Source organism: Micropterus salmoides, unplaced genomic scaffold, assembly GCF_014851395.1.
Source record: "Micropterus salmoides isolate LMB-PRFRI ecotype aquatic unplaced genomic scaffold, ASM1485139v1 Ms_hic_scaffold_5, whole genome shotgun sequence".
Taxonomy (NCBI): Eukaryota; Metazoa; Chordata; class Actinopteri; order Centrarchiformes; family Centrarchidae; genus Micropterus; species Micropterus salmoides.
The window spans coordinates 12,275,204-12,300,071 of record NW_024044237.1 but is presented as its reverse complement, the minus strand read 5'-3'; positions in this window follow the sequence as shown (position 1 = coordinate 12,300,071).

Genomic DNA, 24,868 nt, shown 5'->3' with positions numbered 1-24,868 from the left:
GTGTTGCTTGTTCCCAAGGCTCTGTTGTTTACCCTTTTTTCTGCAAAATTGATCCTGAAACCACTGAAGCTTAATGGCTCCGTTCTGCTGGACATTTTCTTCCTTTCCTCCGATTCTCCAACTTTATGAATTAGTTGATAAATCAAGTTCAAGGATAGATTTGTACTTTTTCAAGTAGTAATATAATACTAACATGCCAACTGTAAAATCCTTTCTCTCCGTCAGCTGTGCACGTTTATAGGTGATTTATTTATTGGTCCTTTTGGAAATTCATAGTGTGTCATACAGTAAACATCAGACCAACAACCAGACAGCTGCTTTACAAATACAAACATCATCCAAGTGCTATACAAGTTATACAGTGTCGGCCGATGGCTGTGCCGTTCACACTACACAACTTGTCTTGAAGTCATTGTGGTGTTCACACTACGTGACTGAGCGGTGACAGGGACACACACACACTACAGAAGCTGACAGCAGCTCTGTCACACGACGCAGGTCTCCAAACCACATTTTGTCAAGAAAACACACGTGAAATGTGAAACGCCAAATGAGCGACCCTGCACAGTTATAAAGACAAAGGATATAGGTGAAAGGATGGATTAGCACACGCAGGTAGCAGGGATTGTCTGAGCTACAGAGAGAGCTGAAGGTGAGTTAAAAGGTGCAGCTCCCCAACACCCAGTTAACTCATGACTGTGAGGTTACAACTCACGGCCCAAAAAGGAGAACAACAAATGCATATGTGTACATTTTATGCATTTTATTAATCGATGAATTGTTTCAGCCTTACTTGAAAATCAAACCAATCATTTAAGAAAATCAACAGGTATGTAAGTAAGTATCAGATCAAGGTCACAAACTGCTTTACAAGAGAAAAATATTAGAAAGAAGACCATGAAAACAGTAAAGAAACAACAATTACATAAGCATAAGCATGAAATTAGATCTTGCAGGGAAATAGGAGGGAAATAGTCAAAAATTGATGGCAGGGGATAATGCTAGCCCTGGCATCTTTAATCTTATCCACAACGAAAGAGAGGAAGTTATTGAAATCATTATTTGAAAAGACTGACACATCAGGAGGAGCAGGAGTGACAATGTTGTTGATTACGTCAAATAGGACTTTAGGGTTGTGTTTACTGGAGGAAATTAGTTTGGCAAAGTAAGAGGCCCTCGCATCCTTGATCAATGTTGTTTAACTCTGTGAAAAGGTCTCTGTAATCAAGACAATAAACATAGAGCTTGGTGGATTTCCACAGTCGCTCTTCCTGACGACATTTACGCCAGAAAGAACAAATGGTGTCATTTAACCACATGGGTAGCAATGTGTGTTAAAGGAGTGGACAAGACTGTCAATGTCAATGTGGGAAGACAGCACTGTGCTTGCGTCAAAGGCTGCAGAAAACTTCTCAGCTGAGAGGCGATTTATGACGCAGACAGAGATTCTAAATTAAAAGAATGGTTGAACAAAACACATTCATGGTCTGTAACATGTAGCTCCTCTGAGCAAATAGAGTCAATATTTAAACCAAGCCCGAAAACAAGATCCAAGGTATGACTCCTAATGCATAGTGCAGACCACACGATTTTAAATGTCGGCAGATCGCTGTTCAGACCACAGGACTTTCTGTCTTGTAATGGTAGTCTTGAAGTCGTTGTGGTGTTCACACTACACTACACGAGCTGACAACTCACACCCGACAACTGGTCAGTTTTGTCAAGAAAACACATGAGAAAAGAGAAACGGGAAATGATGCGAAACCACGTGTAAACCAGGGTTTATTAAGATAAACATTAGAAAGACAAAGTATATGGATGAAAGAATGGATAAGCATGTGGGCAGCAGGGATTGTCTGTGCTACAGAGAGAGTTGGATGTTTTTTAGTGAAAAAGTTGGCAGTCGGCGAGCTGGGCTAATTGCAAATCGGGCTTACAATCATGTAGTGTGAACTAAGCTTAATGTGTGTGGGACCAGGCACATGGTGAATAAAATTCAACAGAAAATCAGCCGCAAAACTGCAAGAAAAGTAATCGATGTGAATATTATAATCACCAACCATAATAACTCTGTCCAACCTTGTGATAGAGGATAAAAAAATGTACACTATTGGAACCAGCCTGTCTGTAAATTACAATGCAATAAAACATGTTTGAAAGACTAACTGCAGTTCAAATGAGGAAAAAGCCCCAGCGCTCCAGTCCAACAACAGTGAGTCCTCCACCTGGAGTGTTGCTGTATAAAATTGCCAAACTTACCACGTTTGGCCATGTTAACGTGTTAATAAAAACTTTGATTTTCAATATTGACCATATTTGAGAAGGCCAAACTGGAAACAGCATGTCTTACAAATGTATTAAAATTAAAATCAGCCATGCTCTGTGAAGCAAAGTGATCCTACTATTTCCACGCCTGGCGTGCCTCTCAGGCAAAATGGTTGGCATTTAACGTAAGCATATTTTTGTTCTTGTTGTTTCCAAGCCTCAGATGGTTGGCAGATATATTTCTCTCTGTGTGTAGGGTCTCTTGAGTGGCAGAAGGATCAACTTTTATCCTTGTTCTTAATGTAGCAACACAATTATCAAGGAGCATTGTAGCGGCCTGTAACGGTCAGGCTGCCGATGCAGTCTATCACCCCACATGTGCTTGATGCCAAAAACCCTAAGCAAACTCCATTTAGGTTTGCAATCCTCTCACCCCTTTTAAAGCTGTGCTCTGGAACAGTGATCGTGATAACTTTGGCAATTTTACACAGCAACACTCCAGTAGAGCCACGGGGAATCCATTTGTATATGTTGTCCAGCCAGTGCTCTAAGCTATGGAAGTAAAACAGATCAGTGAATGTGGAGTTGTATGAAAACACTTCAGTCATGAGAAGGAGTGCTGGTCTAGGCAGTTTTAAGTTTGTTGGATTTTTGTACTTTTACACTCCGCAAAAGGACACAACAGAGGTGCACTGAGTTACACTGGATTTATTGGTATAAAACTTACAATCAACCTGTGTAGTGTAACTTTGGGATCTAGTTATAAATTTCTAGAGGGGACCTTGGTGTAAATCTGATGTTTCACTATTGTGACCAGTATCTTTTAAAGGGCTACAAAGGTTTTTTACTGCCTTAACCTGCAACTGACTCATGAGACCTAATGAAAAAACGGGATAATGTGGAAAAGCTGCCTATGTATTCTCTGCTTCTCTTTTCATGGAATGGGCCTTCTGTGCCTCATTGTATTGCAGGGCAATAGACGTTGATGGGTAATTTCACACACTCATAAAAATGTTAATCTACAATGATAATACTGCAAATGGAGTTCAATAATTTGATCTGGCATGGTCTTTATCTGCTCATCCTTTCCTTCGCTCAGTCTGTCTCTGCTCTGTTGCTGCTCCTGTCTGATTTTTTCCTGCCTTTTTCACATGTGGCACCCAATATAAAATCAGCGGCAGAGACCAATGTCGTGCATGAAATTGCATTAGTCATAGCTTTGCCTTCCTGGCTGCAGCCACGCTTCAGAGTGGTCTAATGGAGGCTTTTAGGCGGGGTAACTTTCACATGGCCGGCTTAGGTCGTAAGGTCTGTGGGAATGACTGCTGGGTGGGCCCCCTTCTCAGGGGCTATATGTGGGATAGGCAGAGTCTAACGAGGTGGAAGACTGGGGTCAGGGTGATGATCATGTACACACTAAAAAAAGCACAAGGGCAATTTAATGTGCTCACTGATGATATACAATATTACTTATTGTTTGTGGATGTCTGTGACTCACATTGACTCAATGAAAGCATTTTGACTGAGATATATGAGAAACATATACCGTGGTTAGACGTCCATAATTGTTCAGTGATCCATACCATCCATAAATCGAATTACCTTCTTGTAATCACACGGATTAGGGACGAAGATAATTGTTTACTGCCGACCTTGATGGTGAGTGTTTGCTGGCCACTCTCCAAAATTTGTCTAATAAGCCTTAGTTACATTCTCAAATCAGCTTGCATCCATTCATTGTTGTTTTTACATGACAACATCCTGCTTTATGGCAAAAGCAGAAGTGTATGATTTGCTGGGGGCAGGGCTCTATGGATAACAATGGTTGGTCCACCACTTTGGTCCAGACTGAAATATCTCAACTACTGGATGGACTGCCATGAAATTTGGTACAGACATTCATTTTCCCTCAGGATGAACTGTAATAACTTTGGTGATCTCCCGACTTTTCCTCTAGTGCCGTCCCCTTCCAACAAGTTAATGACTAAATAGACTAATAAAGCATTCCCATCCGCCTCAGCTTTTTTACTGCCAATTAGCAAATGTTAGCATGCCAACACACAAAACTATGAGGAAAAAGCATTGTTTGTGCTAAACATCAGCATGTTAGCATTGTCACTGAGAGCATGTTAACATTCTGTACGCATTCACTTCATCATACTAGCATCACAGTGCCACAGAGCTGCTAGCATCTTGATTTACTAGTTCATATGCTAAACCAGAATCAGGTTTTCCTTGTGTCTCTAGTGATCTGACTACTGCTATAAACATTAGCATTATAATGTATAAGTCTTTGCAAAAGACCTCAGTTCTCAACTTTACAGAATCCCAAAAAATTTTTATGTGAGAATGTGAATATTGCTTGACAGACATAAAGAACACAGACATTTGATTCAGTGTCTCAATTCCTACTGTATACCTTAAAGCTTACTGTTTTGGATTAAGCTAATGACATTATAAGGCATTGGAGACATAGCAAGTTTTAGTCAAAAGATATAGTACAATTATACATGATGGGTTCCTGTGGCAAGTTCATTAATTGTGACTATCAGGCAAAGGTATAGAGTGAATACCTCCACAGGTACTCTGTTTGACAAAACTTAGTTACTTAAGATAATCAGTCCTCCTACTGCTAGATATTAGGGAGCACCGTGGTTATGTTTAACACAGGAACAGCACAAGACAGCAACACATTATACCTCCTAATAGTCACTGAATTGGATCACTAGCTACAGTCATTATCAGTTAAGTGTGTGTGTGTGTGTGTGTGTGTGTGTGTAGGGATCATCGAGACATACAAAGTGCTGGAGGGAGGGAGAATAGAGGAAGATGTCCACACAAAGCACCCAATTAGCAGAACAACAGAGGGTTAAATTACACCGAAACTCGGCCTTCTTCTAAATTCTTTTTTTTTTCTCTTTAGCAGCATCAGTGATAAGCAGAGATTCATTGTGATGACATCTCTCTACCACAGTCAGCTGTTCGTGTAGGAGGAGAGGAGGAGAATGCTCTGTGGTCCATACATGATAAATTAGCATAAAAACATACATTTAGTGCCACCCTCGAGATAACAAGGAGAAGATGCATCATGGTGATTTTTACATTAGATTACTGATTCATACTCAGCTTGAGGTATGGTTGCAAGTAAATTGCATTATCTCACTGACATGTTGCCATCCCTATATATTCAATAATAAAAAGCAGTTAAGAACAATATGTTAATCAGAGAGAGGAGAAAAGTATCATGTCACTACTACGGTTTACTATCATGGAACATGTATTATAGGTCAACGAATGACAGAACACTTGATATAATTGTGCAGTTTCTTTTTCAAAAATAATGCAACACTTGAACTGTAAATCTGACTCAAGCTCGTGGTAACATTTCTTTTAAATCAGACCATAAGCTCCACTGACTTTAGAGACTGTGATGTTCTTTAAACCCTATAGATTTGCTAGTCTTAAAACATAGGATGGACATAGACGGAATACATGGATGAAAGGGTCAGCATCATAATAATCAGAAGTCATCCTGTTGGAACCATTCGTTTCAATACCACATTTCATTTTCCTTGAGATATCTTGCCCTGGGCTAGGTGTCAGATAGAAGGACAGATCCTGGCCATTCTAAGGCCCTTCCACAAAAAAAAAAAACTTTTGAGAAGCTTGGTCACAAAGTGTTGGGCAGACTTGTCATCTGTAGCTTTTCAAAGTTCTCTGCTGAACTGTGGGTGAGCCCTCACGTCTGAGAGTGGCTGAATTGAAATCCTTTCGACTGGCCGAATGTTGTATGACAGACTTAGATTGGCTATGAGTCACCAAACTGTCCTTCTTCCTGAAAGGTTGCATTGTAGACGCTTAATGAAAGCTGCTCCAGTGGTTTAGGCACCAGCTTGACTTTGAATCATGGGTGCGTGACATAGCAGCAAGGATTGCAATAGTTAAAGTAATAACTCTGGGATTCAAAAGGAAATAATTCGGCCTTATTGTTTTAAGGCATACCTGGAAAAGAGTCAAGAGGTAAGCACTGGAAATGTTATGTCTGATATGATTGATGAGGGGAAGGATGACGGGCGGGTGAGGACAGACAATATGAATTTTACCTCCTCCAGCTAAATGGCAGCAGCTTGCAGAAGAGAAGCGGAGCTGCAGGGTTAAAGAGGTGAGAAGTCTCCCATCGTGACAGGAGTGCGGCCATTATCACGCAACAGCCATGGGTATTAAATTGAGTTATTTCTGCCACATCCAGCTGCCAGCTGGAGATAAGCGCTGTTTGGCTGAACCTTTGAACTTACCAGCGTCTCTTGGAACCCATGCTCACCACGTTAATTGATGTATGCACCTTCAGCACTGTTGCCTCATATTAAGGCAACAAAAATTCTGTCGCTGGGATAAGTGGATTGGCAGAACTTGATTTCAAGTCAAACTGAATTATTGTACTATACGGGCAATGAATGCATGTGATGAGGCATTGAGCACTTAGCTAAAGAATGCTTAGCTTCCAAGCCACTTCAGGATAATTGATGGATATTTTATAACATGTATATTTACTCAGGCATAAATATGACAGATCCCAGGTGGAAGGACTGTGTACAGATTATGTACCTGCAGAAGTAGGATAACTAAAGAATGACAAAGGAATTTGTCTTTTGAGGTGTTGAGCATCTGTTGAGGGATTTTGCCTCCTCTCAAGCAGATAAAATATACTTTTGATAATGTGAATAATTTGCTGTAAAATTACACTTATGTTACATTCACATTCACTGTTCAGTTAACACTTGCCAATGATCAAGAGTATTCATTCCACTCCCATCCCATTTTCATTTAATCAGTCGGTGGAATAAAAAAAAAGCAAAACAAAAACAATACAGGGGAAACTTGTAACAAAAGTATATCCATATCTAAATGTTGCTAACCTCAAAATTTATACCTTTGCCATCATCAGAGCACCCTTGTTTCTTTATCAGCACCAAATTAATTAGATTCCCACACCTTCTTCAGAGCAGACATTTTGACTGGAAACCACCGGCTTAGACTGAACATGGAGCCATTCGGACACCATCAATGTAGATGTGAGTCTAACAAGCTGAAAGTCTGAGAGATGGCCACTTCAGAGAGGACAAACCCTTTTGATTTCAGTAACAACATGGCCTTTTCTCTGCCACTACTCCCATGCGTAACATTACAGTTGTGCCCGACAGATGTAACAGTTGCTTATCCATTTAATATCCATCCAGCAATCTTTTTTTTAGGGATGCACCGAATGTTTGGCAACCGAAATTAAACGGCTGAAAATAGCAAAAGTAGCACTTCCGGTGTTACATTACATTACATTGACATGTCAGCAGTGTGGAAGCATTTTAAAGTGTCTGAGAAAGATGCAAAAATCGCCTTTAACAGACACTGGGTCTGCTGAATTGTCTAGCACATCCACTCCATCTGTGGCTGACTTCTTAGAAAAGGCAACAAATTATCTGAACCGCTTTGAGTGTTTTTGTCGCTCGTTTGTGAGAATGCGGTTAAGCTAGCTGCACCTAAATTTGGAGTGGACACGTATTCAAGTCTTTATGGTAAATCCACTGAAACAGACCATATTCGGTTTCAGCTTAAGCCATTTCGGTGCATCCCTACTTTTTTTTGGTGTGTAACGAGCTTTACAGCCCTACAGGCTTCACCCTTCACCTGGAATTACTAAAATACATTTTATGTTGTTGTGCAGTGTTGCCTTCCTTTAATTTCTGTCATACTTTCAATTATCAGGCCCAGTGACCCATAGCAAGAGATCTGGACTGACTCAACCCTGGTATTTTACAGACATGAAGACTACACTCTGTAGACTACACTTAGGTCATATTAGTACTCAGGGTTGCTGCTAATGCAGATGACACATCAGCTCGGGCTACTAATGGGTAGATAGGGGGAAAAAAGTAGGCTACATTCATTAAGTAATAATAATTGAGCATGTTACAATGAGCATATTAATTGCAATGATGACAGCAGTGATGATGATGATGATGATAATGATGAGAATTTATTGATGCCTGTAACATCTAACGTTAATTATCTGGTACCACAGTAAAAGTGTTCTTTTTAAACCACGCCAGCCTCAGACTCTGACCTCCAACTGATCAAATACCCCCGGGGCTCTATTTCTTCAAAGGCTATGCTGCTTTTTAAAATGTAATGAGGTATTTATCCTTTGTGTTATATTTCCTTGAGTTATTTTGCAGTTGATTTTTAAAGAGCCTCTTGTTAAAAGTCTGTGCTCATTGGGTTTTAACCTTCGCTCCCTGTTGTCAGGCTCAGAAGACAGACATCAAAGAAAGTGTTTTGTTTTTAATTTCCATTACATAAACCACCTTGTTTGATTGATTCTGTAAAACCAAGCAATTACAGCCACTTCTACTTTAACTGTTTCAGCTCGACCACACAGACTGGGAAGTAGTAGAGTTGTACAGTTAAGTAAAATTAATCTCACGCAGGCACTGTGCGTTTGTATGTTTAAGTTAAACTGATTTTTCACATAAAGAGGGAGTGAAAAATCAGTTTAAGTCCAGGGCAAGGCTAACCCTAGGGATAGGCTATTGTAAAATAAGATGAAGCCAAGTCAAGGTTGAGGATTTTCCTGGGAGAAGGCATAGTTACAAGGTTAGCTAGCGTGGCTTGACCGCTCTAGAACTGGGGGATTAAGGAGCTGAAGATTAGACTCTAATGATCCTCAGGTCTGTGTGGCGCTTCAACATAAGGAACATTAAACTTATTCATGGACTGTGTCATCAAAAACAGTTCAGGACTTAATAAGCTTGGCCAGTGAATTCCAGCCTACAGCCCGGTTTCCTTGTCTTCCTCTTCACTCGGATTATATGCCGATAAAAAGCTGTAAGTGTTGCAATGCACTCTCTTGACCTTGAGAAGGCAACCAGCCATGATGAGGGGCTAGGGGGAATTTATATATCAGCTTATCTAAATAGCTGACTGCTGTCAGTTGACACAGAGAAAAGGAATGAAGCAAAGAGAAAAAGGAAGACAAACTGAGAAAAAGAGACAGAGATAGAAAGGGGACAGAAAGAAAGGAAGGATGAAAGGGATAAAGCATATGTGTGAGTGTGTGTTTTGAAAGAGATGCTCAGTAACTCACTCTCTGTATTATCTCTGTAGTATCTCTGTAGTATCTCTGAAAGAGGTTGTCTACCCCTCAGAAGATACTGTATTCCTGTACACTGGATGCAAGTACATAAAGTACATACTGTGAGGAATACACACAATAACACATTTTAATTTTCTCAAGTGGAACAAATTTAGAGGGCAGTATCAGTCTAGTGAAAACAATCACACCACAAACATTGATAATTACAAGAATAAACAGGGTGTACAACTGACTTTCTCCAAGTAGAAACTGAACAAGAACAAGAACACTTCTGGAAGGCTTGCCAGTTTGTTGTTCAAATTATGGACATTATGGACCCGCTTTTGTTGTACCATTACAAGTGACAATCTGAACACAAAAAACTCTCCATGTCATGATCCAAGACTTGAAAGAATGCAACCTTTTTGGTAAATATTCCACGGCTAATGCTGGAGCGGCACAGAGAGCAACAGCGAACATGGAATTCTGCTTTGAGGCAAAACGATCCACCTCCACTTATCGGAACAGATTTCATCCACACATGTCTGTCATGTCTAGACATGATGTTGGACATCTCATTTTACAGGCCCAACATGTAGCCGTGCTATGAGTGAACAGAGAGTATGGCCACGACCCTATGAATAGCACTTTTATCAGGGCCTCCATCAGGATGGCCTCAATGAATTCCAACAGATTATGCTCTCACCAGGAGCATAATCTCATTGGGGAGCCCTCCAATAGCTGATGTTGCTAATGTGCAAAACACCCAGCAGCACCACAGGATGAGCTGCCAAGATCAGTTCGCAGAGGTGAATGACTATGAGAGAAGTTACTTAGTTGCAACCAAATCCTCAGTCTGTATGTGTGTAGAACTTGACCCATTCTTTTAAACTGGCCATGATAAAGAGGGCATCCAGGTGGAAGTAGATGGACATTACCTAACTGGTCCTACAGTGGCTATAGCACTGTGTCCATACACTTTGAGTGACAATGCACCAAACAGTAAATTGCTTTACTCCCTGAAAGCTCAGAGGAGGAAACTTGCTGTGCCTGGGAACCACTGATACATGATAAAAGTCTGTTTCAATTGTATCTTTGTAAGCCAGACAGCCAGCGGTTGCGTCTTTGTGAATGGCAAGCATTCTGTGGGTCAAATCCAAATATGCCTCCAGTGTGACAGAAGGAGCAAGAGTGACTGTTGTTCCTTTCCTCTCATTCAAGCTCTGCAGATTTTCTTCCAGAGAAACCAGAAAATGGCACAAACTCCCTCTTGAGAGGACACAAGGAACTCCAGAAAGCAAACTTTGGGACTCTCTGAAAACAGGATTCCAGGAGGCAGGTAAACAATGTACTATGGGGCTGAGGCTGGAAAGTCCTCATGTTTCCTCCTCCAACATCAGCACTAGTGGCTTAAATGAGCACAAGGGGGGTTGGAATTAAAGGAAGCACCCTTGTACAGTGACCAATGACCCTCTCAGGCTAGAGTGGCCAATGGGAGGGAGGGCTGCATGAACAGGTCTTATGCTTTGTGATGCTGCCCATGAAGTCATGGACGAAGGGCAATCAACAGAGGAACTGAGCTCTATGGGGGAGAGAGAAAGCTATTATGGCTTTTCTTTTTCAAGCTACAACATGCACTGTTTGGGATCTGAATTCTGCACAATGACTACACACTCGACTTAACTATCTTCAGACACCTACAAGCCCTGCATTTGACTGGCATTTACTGATGGCTGACACAATAACACTAGAACTAAGGCAGCAAAAAATAGTGACATTATTGCCATTGAGAAATTCATAATCCGGCGAAGTATCAGACTCATTACTCTCTGTTAACCAACAAATAATTTAGAGAGCCATGCATAATTCATAGAATGGGATTCTTAAGCCAGGAGAGCTGCAAAATTGGATACAGATACAATCGCTGTTTATCTAAAACCCACCAAGGATCCTCTTCACTTCTGTTGTGAGACCTTAACTCAAGAAGTCCATAAGCCCTTAACATCTTAGAGTGAGACAAACGGAAAAGCTATCACCATTACATTACCGCAATGTTATGCTATTGTTTATAAAATGAATGGAATGCATTTGTAATACACCTCCAGTGCTGTAAATGTATACTGTAATGTGCCTACCACCCTGACATTTTACACTCCACTAGGCTAATTTGAAAAAATAATGCTTCAGGGTTTTGGGGGAATATTGTAATTAAACCGGCATTACTCACAATGAATTTGTCACTTCTGAAGATGATCAAGGTTAAAAGTGTACTGTACAGGGCTTATGCAAATGTCGGGAATATTTGAAAATTCTTGCAGCAAAGCAAGAAACAAAACTTTGAGGCACTGTGAAGTAAAACACTAGCGGACAATAAACGCTTCTTTCTGTTTTCTTCCTTGAAAAGAAACATGTTTTTTTTTTTATCAATCATGCCCAAATTACCAGTAAACATTCATCCATCACTTTAGGGGGTGGCTGCATAACAACACATTCTTGAGGTAGGAGAAAGAAAGGAACACATAAAAGAATGAGCTTTTACAGAGGCAATAGTGCAAGAATCTATAACATCTGCTCTTACAAACCCACTATAATGACACCTCCCGACTATTATCACGTAACATACAATGAGGCAAACGGTTTTATTGCAGCAGTAGTGTTATTTTGTAGCTTCAAGACACAACCAGTAATGATTCCTAGATATATACACAACTAAAAGTCTGCGCTGTATACTAGCTGAATAAAGAAGTCATTTTTTGTCAGCCACGGGGGCTTTATCTCACTCTTGTCTGTGTGTGTGTAAGTGTGTAATCATATAATATACACCTATGTAGTATGTTTGTGCACATGCTAGCGAATGCATATTCATAATTCTTTTTTCTGTTGTCTCGTGAGTTATGCTTTCAGTATTTCCATGGAGATGAAATGCGATGCCTTTTACCACTCTCTGCTCTCATATCTTCCCCTGGTTTGTGATGCTTGTCCTCTGAGGCCCAGTGAGCTTATCCCTCTGTAGTACAGAGTGTTCATCCCAACCATAAATGTAGCGGTGGCACCAACCCCCAAGAGGCAAGGTGATGAAACATACCCCCTCAGCAGCTTAAAAGAAAACTGCAGTTTCCATAGGAACAGATCTAAAAGCAATTAGACATGATGCGCAGAATGAAGCTTGATGAGCCATCATTCAGGATTGGCCCTAGAAATTCCATCTGAGACACTCATCCTCTCCACACTGCCTTTCCTTCATTGCTTTCTCTTCATTGCTTGTGTTTCCTCGGTCTCCCCTCCTTACCAGATGATAGTTTAAAGCCTCTCATCTTTACATCATGAGGGCCCTATTCATCTTCTGATCAGCCAGCGTGTCTGAAGTGGAGATCGATGACACAGTCTCGCTTTCTAAAAAAGAAAATGTGATGATGAGGACAGGCCGGTGAAGCAAACACAAGGATGAGTTTAGGTGAGACTAGGAAGTAAGGGAAGGCATTAAGGAGAAAATTAAAAAGCAGAGGGGGAAGGTGAGGACACAGACAAATTGAAGGATGACGAGGACAGAGAAAGAAGGCGGGGAGACGATGAGGAAGAAGAGGAGGAAGAGGGAGATGCAATCGTGACCCTGCTTTGAGACTGTGGTCCACGCTCCATTAAGGCTCATCTGCATAATGTTCCTCCAGGCCTCATTAAAGATGAGCCAAGGTGCCAGCAACATTCTGCCAGGTAACATGTGATAGCATCTCCCCCTCCTTTCCCTCATTTTTTCACCCCTCCCCTTATTTCATCGCCGCCTTCCATCCTTGCTCCACAGCCCTCCAACCCTCCTCCTGTCTGACCTTCCCTCATTCTGCGTATCAAAAACGCATAAGAGAGATAACGGGAACATCTGACAGTATGCAACCCTCTCCACCTCTCATCCATCATACATAAATGCTTCCCTCCCCTCCCCTCCATCACTGAGCTGCCACCCCCTACTCATTTGTTGGTATGTGTTCTCCCTCCCTTTATTTCCCCTCTGGCGTTTCTCTGCTTGCTCTGGCCTAAAGCAGGACTGCACATCAGCAGCAGTTTTGCAAAGTACACATCTTTTTCTAGGAAGAAATGAATGAATTTCATCTTTATTTTTGCCTTGCTGTCCTCCCTCTTCCAATTAGACTTAACAGAGAGTGACACCAGCTCTGGCATCTGTGCTGCCACTGGTAAATGGATAGCGTGTGGTAAAGTTAGCAACAATAAACATGCGTCTGGTTAGACTTTCAAAATAAAATGCTAGCATTTTGAAACATCGCAATTTTGAAACGGCACGTTATTAAAGTAGTGAAACTTTGCAATTTGGTTATGTTTAGGCACAAAACTACTTGGTTAAGGTTAGGAAAAGATCATGGTTTGGGTTAAAATAACTACGTAGTCACTTAACACGTTAAGTCAAAGTCACTTGCGTATCTTACGCAAATTTACGTAACCTTGAATAAAAATATTTTGTGTTGATTATTTGTTTCACACGGGACATGAACCCTGGTCTGCTGCTTGAAAGTCGGGCACTCCATCCATGCCAACCACCTCGTTAGTCAGTCTTTTGTGTTAAATATCATATACCTGCCTTTACCATCAAAAACTGACGTTGCGGGGCTTCTCTCACTGCTTTGAACAATGACGCTATAGGGATCCCCAGTGCGTTACAAACTGACGCCGATGGGTCTTGACCATGCATCCATATGTGACGATTCAGGGAGTAAGAACGGGTTGGAGCAGAAATTCAAAATCCCATCATATGACATCCATCACATCCCCCTCCTTCAGTCTCTTGGCTTAGAGAATAATGCCTGCTGTGGCAATCAATAGATTTCCTCACAACTAATGTCACTCCCTGTTCTGCTCTCTCCCACACACCTCCTCACTTGTTGAGAGGCTGGATAGCACAGCACAGCTTTTTTTTCCTTCTCATTTTCCGCTCACACACTCCATTTGTTTTTACATCTTTGTACCCTCTCTCCATCTCTGGTCCGTTTTCGCTCTCTCCTCTTCTGTACTTCTCTCCTCTTCTGTCGCTCCCCCCTCCTCCCTCTCCCTCTGCCTCCCCCTCTATCTCTGACAGCTGTTGTTGCTTTGCTGTGTTTGCAGCCTACGCCTTATCTGGGCATGGATTCATTTAGCTGCCATTAGATGCCTCTCCACAGACCCTTCCCAGAGCTCTTTTAAAGGAGGGAACCCATTTAAACAGCATAATTCATAACACAGAGAGCAGCGGTACAGATGGAGGAGTAATGTGCTTTAATGCTGTCAACTGTGAGTAGACAAATAGGTGGTCATTAACATCCATATCAATGCATGGAGGGGAAAAAAGTAGATGCTCCAGTGTTGTTATCATTTACATAGAATATGTTAGAGTAAGGACTGCATTTTTGACATCAAAGTATTTCCCCAGCAAAAGGACACATTCCATGGGATTTATGCTGAAATGTAGGCTCTTATTTTGCTCCCACTACCTACATATGCAAATTCCGCTTAACTTTTAAACCTTTTATCCAACTTCCCTGGATTCTCTGGCTCTCATGCTTGCCATCAGCACATTTCAGCAAGTCCACCTATCCAGCTTTGTGTAACATATGTCCTGAAATCTGCCTGTTTCCAGACTCAATCCCTCCTTCTCTTCCATCCTTTCCCGCCTTTTCTCCTCCAACATATTGCTAGACATATTGGAAAACTGGGTGGGACTTTCTGGCACAGTGCTAAACCGGTTTGAATCCTATTTGAATGAAAGGGACTACTTTGTGTCGATTGGTAATTACACATCTGAGCGTACAAAAATGACATAGTGGAGTTCCCTGAGGCCTCTTCTGTTCAACACCTACATGCTCTCACTAATGCAGATTATGGAAAACAATAAAATATTCTACTATACTTATGTGTATAAAGCATACAAATTTACATACACATCACCAAGTGACTATGGATGAAACCAAAGTAATTGTTTTTGGAGTTACGGAATAACAGTTGAACGTCAGTGCTGAAGTTGGCATCAGTCGGTCTAACATGAAAGACATGACATCCTGCCAGACATCCATGTGTATTCATAGACTCAGACCTAAATTTCAAACCCGCAGTAAGCCCAACTCCTGTAACACTGTCTTTACAGATCTCTCTGAAAAGTCGATCAGACAGCTGCGTCTGATTCGCTGGAACACATGTGCTGGTGCTGGAGTCCTCACAAAGACCAGGAGAGTGGATCACATCAGTCTAGTTCTCTGATCTTTACACTGGCATGTCAAAGAATAGTGCTAAGGGTTTTGTAAAGCACTGAATGGTTTAGGCTCGAAATACATGTCTGATCTGCTGCTATGTTTACGAACCTTCCAGACCTCTCAGATGGTCTGGACAGGTCTGCCGATTGTCCCCAGAGTCAAAACGGAACATGGAGAAGCAGCATTCCGTTTTTATGCACCACATATCTGGAATAAAGACCTGTTTGCCCCTGCATTTTATTAAGTTAATGTTGGGACTATGTATTTATATCTTGCACTGCACTGTGATTGAGCTGTCATTTTTATTGTCCTGTTTTATGTGGGTTATTTTTCAATTTAAGCTTCTTTTTACCTTCTATTTTATATCCTATTTATATGTGCATTTGTATATTTACTTATCTTGTCTTAATGCCTTTTATGTCTTATGTAAAGCACTTTGAATTGCCTTGTAGTTGAAAGGGGCTATTCAAATAAACTTGCCTTGCCTTGCCTTGGTGCTTGCTCTGCTGTATCAGTGGTGAGACCATTAATAGGGTGGTCACTTCCTCTTGGAGCCAAGTCATCAGATAGCTTTGTCATCTCCTCTCAGCTCCTATAATGTACCTTCAAATCATCTCTCTCATACAGGTCTACTCATACATATTAATTGGAAATCAGATTGAAGAATCTCCTCCATGCCCCTGTCACTTTTAGAGAGGCATTAATGGAAAGCCATTAACCTGTTAACGACCAGCACACTGTAATGGTCAATTAACTGGCATTATACATGCATTTATTCAATTTGTGTTACAGAGTTCAAACAGAGCAAAACACAAAATGAGAAGCCTCAAACACGCAAAACATGCAGATAATGTTATTGCAGGTGCATTTTTTTTTTCAGTCCTTATCTGAGTGTGTGTCTTTGGAGAGTGTGTGATCTATTTGTGTAGTGCTTCCCAAACCAAACACCACACTTTTCCTTCCTGCAGGGAAGGGGGAAAAAAATGAAGCCGTTTTCCACTGAGATTTGTCCCTAGTCATTGCTTCAAACTACTGGGTCATTACCACACCACAAGCAGCTTGGCTTAATGTCTTTTGACTTAACACTAATGACTGACTCTGCATCTGTCCCTGCAGGGAGGAGAGCGGGTCGAGAGCACGATGAAAAGTCACACTAACTCTTATTTGCAACAGTTAAGGGGGAAATTCTCATTACCTCAGTTTTCTTAAAAGTACGTCCATGAGGATGTTTTGGATATTCATATGGCTGTTAACAAAGAAATGTTGTCCCATTACAGGCGAGGAGAGGAGAGGAGATGTGACGGAAGACGGCAGGACTTCCCCATCTCCTCTCTTCCTTTCCTTCCTTTCTTCCTTCAACCTCCCTTCCCACCCTTCCATCTTTATCTCGCCTCCCCCTTTCTCTTTCACCACTTTTTTCTCCCACTCTATGTACTGTGTTGAATAAGCCATGCATATTTAACATAGCTGCATCTTCAAAGCTATGAACTTATTCATTAGCATTTAGAGTACTAATGAAAGCACCCTCGCTGTTTCCCTACACACCTCCTCTCGACTCAACTTATCCAACCCACGCCAGCCGCAGCACATTACACTATCTGCAGCACCTCTCCCAACAACCTGTCCTAGCCCCCTCTGTCTACCTATCTTTACCCTTTTTTGGCACAGAATTCAATTACGGGACCAATGCAAAACTTGGGAGAGGTAGCAGATTATCTGCCATCTGGGGAGGGAGGTCATTAGGTTTTTGTTCATTCCTTCACATGGTCTCATTCTTTTTCTCGCTGTATATACACTTTCTTAGCCTCTTGCTACACACTCACAGAACAGACAGGAAGTATGCTCTAGTAACTTGACAGGAAACAATGTTCTTGTCTCCAGTTCAGTTCCACTCAGTGAAAAGTGGTCTTCGCCTTTTCCCCATCCCGTGGTCTGAGTTTCGGTCTGTCCCCTCACTGTCTCTCGCGTTGCAGCCCCTCTCAGAAGAGAGAAGCTTTTGATGCCGAGGTTACACACTCGAAACAGCGGTGGGTCGCTACACCGCCTCCACGGCTCCAGATCCATCGCTCTCCCACACAAATACGCAGGACCCCATGTATGTAGCCTGACTGACAGAGAGCAAGAGAGAGAGGGAAAGTATACAGAAGCAATAAGGGAGGAACTGGAGGGGGTGATGAGGGAGGAGGAGGAGGGGGAAAGACAGACGTTGGAGATAGTGGGTGTTTTGGAGGAAAGAGGGGTCTGGAATGAGAGCGTTAATCTGCAGAGGAACAGATTGGCTTCCCATTCCTCCTTCCCTGTCCTTCAAAGCAAAGCACAAATTCAGCACTCTGAGACACACATGCTCGCTCTCTCTCTCTCTCTGTCTCTCTCACACACACACACACACACACACACATACACACACACACATACACACACACACATACATATACTCTCACGGCATCCACACACAAAAGGGGGAAAAAAATTATCTACGTACTGAATACTCAAGCATGCAGCTCATACTGTGAGCATATGCAAAATGTACACAGACACTGATAGCAAAACAGGGTAATCCAATTCCATCACACACATGAACAGGTATGGTTGTATAGACTCTGCCTCATTCAAGCACATTGCTGCTCTCCATTTTTGGCACTAAGGCACTTGGGGGTGACCAGGGAATGGGGTTGGAAACTCCAAAGATATGGGTCAATAAAACACAAGGGACGCTTTAGCTCAAAAGGAAATTGATTTCTCAGCGGCCAGAATGTGCTCTGACCTTCATAAACCTTCACAGACCCATTTCTTGTGACTTTATGAGGACTGAGCTACATTTCTGCCTTTGTTTGTTCCAAACAAGTCCCACCGCTGCCGCCACGGCACCTCAGCCTTTCACAGGACATTAGTCAATATTCTGGGTTCATCACCTCATGGACGAGCTCAATTGGCTTCACTGTAGTTTAAACTATAGACTCAATATTTTTTTTTTCCCCATTACAAATACATGTTTATTTATATATTAAAATATTTTATAGATAAGTGTGCTATTTTAAAGGAATTCCTTTTTGGGCTTACTTACAAAAAAAGATCGATGCGATTCTCATATCTGTGCGTTAAAGTTATGAACCTTAAATACTATTTTTTGATATTATTTTTGTTCTGCATTTTTGTCAGCCATTTAATACATTTACATTAAATAGTGACCTATTCTATATAGTTTTTTTTCATTGTTAGTGGCTGAGTCTGCCATTCGTGAGCTCCATTCAAATTGCCTCCACGTACAGGAGGGATCCACAGGAAACGATACAGCATTATGTTTATTAGTGCGAATGCAAAGTGAACAGCCGCTGCTGCTGCTTCACATTAAAAGTGTTCAACTGGTTTATTGTGAAGCAGTTGCACAAAATGCTATGTGTTTGTTACAAAGATTAGTGCTGACCAAACAGGACAGCAGTCATTTTCAGCATTGTTTCATCAGCGGATAATTTTAAAGTTTTTTGAGATAAATGGAAGAAGGGGCAGTCGTTATTTTGTGTGACATCTTTATCAAAACAATACAAGTCTGTTTGGCTACACCGTAAACAGTCACACCGGTTGCTCTTCTGTTGTCTTTCTGATGAAGTAACTGCTGAAGGAGTGTAGTATGAAACTGTATGTGCTGTTACCACCAGCAAAGGATTATAACTTGATCCAATAGGACGCTGGAGCAAGCAGCCAGTTAGCTTAGCATAGAATAGCATAAAGCTTGGGAACAGTGGCAAACGCTAGGCCAGATCTGTTCAAAGTTAACAAAATACACATAGTAGCACCTCACTAACTGGCTAAACTAACACAATGTCTATTTGCGTGTATTTTCTTGCAGCGCATTGGCCTTTCATGTAGATCTAGCACAGCCTTTTTTTCTCCTCCATAGTTCTTAATCATCAAAGGTAAAAGGAAATGTAGTAATTTGGTAACTGTAAGCTGCAGTAACGTGCTTTCTGTAGTTATGACAAGCACAAGAAAGTGGACATCCCTGCATGTTTGTGGTTGTTAATGCAGTATGTGCATGTGTGTGCGTGTGTGTGTGTGTGTGTGTGTGTAACCTGGTTTGGTGACCCAGTAATGGTGGGCATGTTCACCTTCATTACTCACACTTGTCTGCTCTGCACAGATCCAGGCAGTCCAAAAGCAGACTGCTATCAATCAGGCTGACTACAGAATCATGACTCCATCCAAACCGCAGGCCACCTGGGGAGAGGATGTTGTCTGAGTGCAGCTGTAAACAGTTCTGCCATGTGATCAAAGCAGAGAGATGTGCGCTGCAGAAGCGAGGCATTGACGTTTAACAGACAAACAGTAAGTGTGATTAAGTGTTTACTCTGCTTACTAGAGAATTTTTGCTGTGAATGGGCAAGAGTGTTGAGAGTGTGTGAGAGAGTTCTTACTTTCTGACATGTCTCAAGTTGTTATTGACTACGCTCGCTCGCCTTTTGTCTCTCTTCCACGACACCTCACTGACCTTTCCGCTGCTGCTTCTCTCTCCCACCTTCCATGACTCTCTCTGCAAGTATCGAGTCAGTCAGACTGCATCAGGCGGCGATTGAGATCATTAGAGCTGCTGATTTAATGAGCTCAGCACCCCGTGCAGCTGTGGCACTAAAGGTTTGTGCTGCTGACATATACACACACACACACAAACGTCCAAATTGATTGGCCTAGTGCTGATTTCCCTGGGCATATATGCGATGCGTGGCTGCTTTCATGGGAAGGAGCTGTCAACTCCATTGCTTGCAATGTATACTGCAACACTTGAGCCATGATATTGAACCCTGTGTGTGTGTAAGAGAGAGAGAGAGATGAGTAAAGAAGCAGAGAGTGGTTGTTCAAACCAGCCTCAAAGGTTTCAGAGGGATTTCATGATTAGAAAATTAATTACTTTGCATACAAATTTTTTTATTCTTCTTTTTGATGATGATTTCCAAGGCCTGAGTGAGTGTATGCTTCTTTTTCTTCTTCCTCTTCTTCTTCTTCACTCTTAGGCCTCTGATACCAGCTGTGTGTAATAATTAGTACAGGGTCTAAATTAATAAGGTTAACAATTTCAACACTATACTTTTCATTCTCCCTCTCCCTCCCTCCTGCTAACTGGCCAAGACTACTATTATCATATGCAGCCATTTCCATTTTTAGTCTAAAATTATTCTAATGAAAACAGTTCACTAGTAAACACTGGCCAGTAGATTGACAGATCGAGGTCCTGTTAATCGTTCATTTTCTGTTGGCCGTCCCTGTAAGCGTGTCTGATCTCATTTGGGCTGACCCTTTTAGCTGCGCATAACGTTAATTTGTTTTGATTGATCCTAAATGCTTGTTAGCTGTGGCAGAACAGATACGGCAGGCTTGATACTCAAAATCATTAGATAGTGAGACAGTTCGATGACGTATCAATTTACAACCCATAAATCTACTGTTTTATAGCACATTTACCTGAAATGTATCCCTGCCATCATTGGGTAATGTGTAATAAACAAATCTAAAGAAACTGCACATAACTGACTGCTTATTGCATGTGTCTTGTAATAGCAGATGGTGGAGGTTTTATGTAAATAAGAAGACGTATTCATCCTCTTCAGTAAAGCAATTAAGAAAAAACAAGCAGTCTCATTTGTTTTCATAATTAAATGAAGGTGTCATAGTTAATTTGACCATCACAGATACAGTAAATGCTTTAAACTGCTACACACAGAACTTTCAATAGTCATAGATACAGGTGTCAGAACACCAGTTTCATAAGTTACTAATAGGTGATAGAGGATATTGTCACACGTCACATTGTCACACATACCATGGGGTAAATAACATTAGTTAGCTGAAGCTTTAGTTTCAGGGTTCTGGTATTGTGCACGCTGGCTCACTGTCACAGCTTACTGGGACACTTGACAAGAACAGAGCCATTGTTAATGATATTAAAAACCTGTGCTTTCCCTACCATGACATGTCAAAATGTCACTCACTTTAATTTTGATGCACTGTATATATGACATAAGCAAAAGGGAACATCAGTGAGAATAATGGCTTACAGATTTCTATATGACCAAAAGAAAACAGCACTAGGAATCGAAGGGAAAAAAAGTCAGAACTTTTTCTAAAAAAGGTAGAGTGTTATAGGGAAAAAAACTTATAGAACTACTTCCGAGGTACTGGTATTTTACTTTTATAAAACAATTCCAATGTTTGTGACTTAGTTGCAGAAAAAAAAAAGATTTTGTTGTGTTTGTATAAAACATAAAATCAAATAGCACAAGAAATATGATTAGAATTTTTTTATAGATAAAAATACCCAAAAGTATATAAACACACTAATACATAAAAATTTATAAATTTATCACTGTGGCCATTTTTAATTATAAGTGTACTAGTAAACTTTTTATGTTTTTATGTTATGTTTTATGTAACATGTTACTTTTGCACCTTTATTACAGTCACATCTTAACTACAAGTTAAGTATTTTTCACATTGGGTTACTTTTACATGAGTTAACCCTCACTCTGTCTCTCTTTGTCTTTTTCTCTAATTATTTGACCTAATGGACCCAATTATTGTAGGTTAATTTACTTGGATTTGCAATAACACAATCATATGATATTTCATACATGTTGCTTATGCTTTTCTACAGTATCTAAATGGTTTCAAATGGTTTTGAGTTATTGACATAACACAAGCTAATGCATTTAATTACCTGTTAACAAAAACTAGTTACTTTAGTTACTTTATATCTAATTGAAGCTTCTTCACAAAAAATTGTAATCGTTAGATGAGGAAGTTTCTCTCCATATTGGTTTCTATGGCATTGATAATACATAATCCATAATGACTGTAAATTGTAAACTGATATGTTATACTTTTAACAGTGATACACCGTCTTTAATACTACCACTCAGAATGACTGTTGATGACAACCACGTGACTGTATTCCACCAAAGTTAGTTCCAATTCAAAAGGAAGAGAGTAGTGAAACTAATTTCTAAGGATTTTGAGACTGATGAATTCCCAATCATGTCACAAAAATCTACATTTGAAATTTAGCTGATTTATCATTCCCTTTCACGCATTGTTAGGCACCCTTAGCTATGAATTTCCTCTTCATCACCCTTCCCCTTGTTTCTGTACAGCTTGACAATGGATACAAAAGCGCCCTGACTCTGGTCCTATTGTACTGCTCTATGTCCTCCATGAGTTTCTAGGTATTCACAATATTTCTCCAGAGGGGATTAATCAGGCCATTATAATTTGTTCCCTGAAATTTGTCATGTCTGTGTACGGTGATGCTCGATGTTCTGGAACCGCACAAGTATCGACTCCATCAATCAGTATTACCACGGTAACGTTGGGAGAGCTCCGCTTCCCCCGCGGCCAAAGGAGGGGAAAGGCAATTATGCAGGTAGCCATGAGAGCGAGGGAGCTAGAGACAAAGCCAGCAACAGAGAGACAGACAGAACACCTTAAAGACAATAAATGGATGGACAGGAAGAGACTGTGTTTATTCCCCACACTACTTAATATTTTTCTCTTTGTACTGTATGCCTGTTTGGCAATTGGCATTATCTGATTGACTGTGCGCTCTGTACGTAAAGAGCATCTCTGGGTATATGAGGCTGGCTGATTAAGTGTGACCATGGCAATGTACAGTATTTCCATCATTATTGGTGACTGAAAACTTCCCAAAGGAAGAGGATGCCTTAAAGCAGTGGTTCTCAAACTATTTTACATCAAGGACCCTTAAATTGACACAATATAAACCACCCCCATTTGATGTGATTTTGTCCCGGGGTCAGCACTATGAAAGGATTTTGGCTTTTAGATGTTTTATTACAGAAAGCATAGGAAACCCATGACCCAAATAGTCATAAATTCTGTCATGGAATTATAGTGAAAATAAATGATTCCAGTTTTTACTAGGGACCCAATGGAACACTCTCAAGGACCCCACATTGAGAACCACTGCCTTTCTATAGTGTTTACGAACCTCAATACAGCACTGCTGCTGTGCATTTCGTTTTCCTCCTTCTTCAGACATCGATTGATTTTCACTTAACTCACTACAGTATAAATATCAAACAAGAAGTAAAAGCAAAACATTCTCATTGTTTTCCTTTTTGAGTAAAAAAATCAGTTTAGAGCTTTTGAAAATTCCAGTTAATCAGAATAAACGTAATGTCTGCTTTTATTTAGTTTTAATCACATCACTGTTGTGTAGAGCTGAACATGCACTGAGTTGCCATGTAACAATAACACAACTTGGTACTGTGAACAGAGAAGACCAAAACCAACAATAAATTGATCCTACTAACAAATTTGAGTAGCCAAATCCTGATAGCTTATTCCTATTTCTGTGCCATAAAGATATTGAAAAGGCATGAGTGAGCCACACTTCTGCACGGGGTGACTTTCTCCTTCTTTGCAATGAACAAAGGCAGTGCAGTTTATTTAGGGTCACACACCAAATCTGTGTCTGACAACAGACCTGCACTATTTTCTCTTATAATTTTAGCTAAAAACGGAGCCCAGTTGTTTTGGGAACTAGGCTAATAGGCAAAGTATGTATTTGTGACCCTTTGAAGATTCATGTTTTCAGTAGGAAGCAATAGGTTTGGAGATGAGAAGTCAGAAAGCACTGAGAAATCGACCAACACATTGTTGTTTTTTGTCTTTTCATGGACTTTGTTAACAGTAAGAAAACATGAATATGGACAACCAAAAAAAATAAAATGTATGTTGCATGTAAAACAGAACATTTAATAAGTGAACTGTTAGATATCCACAGCTGTTTGTAAGTGAATTTATCAAAGTGAAATATTTAATTACAAGATATTCATGTGATTTTTTTTTTGTAAAAATAACAAAATCCCAATCTTTTCCTACTTCTAAATGACACGATTCCTCTAAGAAGACCTGCTAAATCAGTTATGGGGGCGACTAATCCTGTCAATACCTCATCCCAATTAAGGTACAGAGCAGAAATCAGGCATGCACTGAGTCCAGGCTGGTCTGCTTCCTATCGATTCTGTGCGAATGCCAGGCATTTGTCCAAGGCCGGTGTACTTCCACAGCGTCTGTCTGTCAATCAACAAGTCCTGTAATCAAGTGTGCAGATAAAGCGAGTAACAGGCCAAAACCATCAGAATCCATTACTGATTCCTGTGTGTGACATGAAGATTGATCACTGCGGCACAACTGAGAGATCACATTGAGAGCGATGGGAAGACAATTCTCACACTAT